The 2,911-nt window shown below is 41.4% G+C and overlaps 1 protein-coding gene across 1 annotated transcript in view; it reads right to left on the bottom strand.

The window, feature by feature from the left end:
- Window positions 1–2,911, bottom strand: part of CUNHXorf56 (chromosome unknown CXorf56 homolog) — a 50,624-nt gene that overhangs the window by 23,961 nt on the left and 23,752 nt on the right. The window contains exon 2 of the mRNA XM_005368918.2: window positions 2,663–2,754. The gene's annotated coding sequence lies outside the window, so the exon portion shown is untranslated. The remainder of the gene's footprint in view (window positions 1–2,662; window positions 2,755–2,911) is intronic.

Below are 2,911 nucleotides of genomic sequence, written 5' to 3'. Positions count from 1 at the left end.
GGCACAATTTAAATTCTTAAAAAAAAAATCAACGTGGGCACTGAAGGAGCTCAGTGGCAAAGCCTGATGAACTAAATTCCATCTCCAGGCCCCACATGATGGAAGACAAGAACAATCTAACTCTATTAAATTGTCATCTGACTTGTGGTGCACACACACACACACACACACACACAGACAGAGAGACAGAGAGAGACAGAGACAGAGAGAAACAGAGAGTCAGAGACAGAGAGAATAATTTAAAAATACTAAATTCAAATAATATGTAATCCATTTTTTGAAAGTGTATTAATAGGCAGTCATGGTTGCAGGTCTTCAATCCCAATACTTAAAAGGCAAAGGCAGGTGGACCTTGCTGGGTTTCAGGCCAACCAAGTCTACACAGTGAGACTCTGTCTCAGAAAAAAAATTCAATTTGGTAATAGTTTAGTCAAAACTGTGCAACCAATGCCCTTATCTAATTCCAGAACGTATCAAAAGGAAATCCCATACTTTTTATTAGTCATTACCTGCCCTTTTCCATTTTGTAAAAAGTAATTCCTTTTTATAGTTGAATAATATCTCATTGTATGGGTATACTATTTTTTGTTTATCCTAGCATGACTGGTTTTACCCTGTTTCCACTTTTTTGGCTTTTATAGATAAAGCTGCGGTGGATATTCACATACAAGTTGCAATGGTCATGTGCGTGTACAGGTCATATTCAAGATGGTTATTTTCAACTCTTTCAGTTATAGACCTAGTAGTGAAATGGCTACATCAGGAGCAAGCCTATATTTAATCTTATAGAACCTACCAGAGTTTTTCAAGGAGTGCACAATTTTACATTGCTATCAGCAGTGTACAATGGTTTTTACTCTTCTCCAGCCTTGCCAAGAATTATTGCTTTCTGTCATTTATTGTTATTATTTCTTCATGTGCATGTGTGCATGTGATGCCTATGGAAGCCAGAAGGGTGCATCCGATGCCCTGCTCTTCAGCTGGAGTTACCAGCAGTTGTGAAATGCCTGAGATGGATGGATGTTGGGAATCAAACTGGGCTCCTTGGCAAGAGCAGTAAGGGCCCTTAACAGCTTAGCTATCTCTCTAGCCTCCATTGTCAGTCTTTTTTTTTTTTCTTATAGCCATCCTGGTCGCTATGAAGCTGTGTTTCATTGTGATTTTGATTTGTATTATCCTGATAACTAATGATATTGAGCACTTTTTTCATACACTGATTGGTTACTTGTATATCTTCTTTGGATGAATGTCAACTCACACCCTTTGCCCACTTTTAATTAGTCAACTTATTTATTTTATTTTATTTTTGAATTTTCAAGACAGGGTTTCTCCGTAGCTTTTGGTTCCTGTCCTGGAACTAGCTCTTGTAGACCAGGCTGGCCTCGAACTCACAGAGATCCGCCTACCTCTGCCTCCCGAGTGCTGGGATTAAAGGCATGCGCCACCACCGCCTGGCAATTAGTCAATTTATTATTGACTTGGAAGAATTCCTGCAGTGCTGGAGAGCAAACCCAGGTCCTCATGAATTTGGGGCAAGGATTCTATCATTGAGTTCCAGGGTTCTTGACATGTTTTGGATACCAAGCCTTAATCATGTAGTCATAATCATGTAAATGATTTGTGATTAGGGAAATCTTGCTTGTCTTGTTTGTCCTATGTGTAAGGGACCATCTTTCATCCTTCGTTCTTTAACCCAGAAGGCTTCCCAACATTCTCTTTCTGGAGGGTAGACACCTGGGGTAACACATCGAGACAATTCATATTGCAGAACTTCAATAATTCAAGTATCAGTACTGAAATATTTTATTTTAAAGAGAGATCTGACTGAAGACTTCAGGGTTTTGTGACCAGAGGAAAACAAGATATACACCAACTGGAATTTAAAAAGCCATTTACCAGCCCTTCCATGAAGATGTATTATTTAAAATGTAAGACTCTTCTTTTCACAAGCTTATCGGGGTGTGTGTCTGCGAAGAGATGGGTCAGTGGCTGCAATTCCAGATGACCAGGGTTTGATTCCTGGAACCCACATAACCATCAGTAACTCCCATTTTAGGAGCTCTAACCCCCTCTCTGGCTTCCAGGGGCACTAGGCACACATATGGTATATAGGTATAAATGCAGGCAACACGCTAATGCACATAACAACAATTTTTAACTTTATTAACATACATTAATTATGTTTAATTACAGATTTCACTGTAACATTTTCATATATGTATTTAATGTGTCTTGGTTCACACTCCTCCATCTTGCCCCTCTCCCACTTCCACTGGAGCTCTCCTTCTTCCCAGAGTTCCAGGAGTGTGTTTGAGGGGTTATTTACAAGAGTATGGGCAACTGACAGTGGCTATATCACCGAACAAAAGGCCTCTTTCAGCAGCCATTACCCACCTACATGTCCTCAAGAAAGTGTGCGGTCTCATGAGTCCCTTCCCACTCCATGACAGGGTGATGAGGGGCCCAATCTTGTGCAAGTAACCACAGCTTCCGGGAGTTCAAAAGCATGCTAAATGTGCCCAGAAAACAGCAGGCCAATCGCCCCCAACCCTTCTTTCAACTCTTATATTCCTACCCCCTCTTTGGGGATGTTTCCACAGTTCTGAAGTGGGTGGTTTAGATGTTCCTTTTGGGACTGGGCCGCCAACATGAATACTCTTACCTTCAGCATCTGGATCATGTATGAGTCTCTGCAGTAGTCACTACCCACAGCAAAAAGAAGCTTTGCCGACCAAAGCAGACAGCAGCCTTACTCTATGGCAGAAACAGAAAAATGTAGACCGCGATTAGACAGGCGCCCTGGACCTATGACCTCTCCAGTCTCCAATTTTATTTATACGCTATGGTTCCACTGAAGCTGGAGCTCACTGATTCGACTAAACTGGGCAGCCACAGAATCTCCTTCATTCAG

The sequence above is a fragment of the Microtus ochrogaster genome, unplaced genomic scaffold (genome assembly GCF_000317375.1).
Source record: "Microtus ochrogaster isolate Prairie Vole_2 unplaced genomic scaffold, MicOch1.0 UNK42, whole genome shotgun sequence".
In the NCBI taxonomy this organism is placed as follows: Eukaryota; Metazoa; Chordata; class Mammalia; order Rodentia; family Cricetidae; genus Microtus; species Microtus ochrogaster.
Note: the sequence above shows the minus strand (reverse complement) of the source record. Positions and strands in the feature narration are given on the sequence as shown.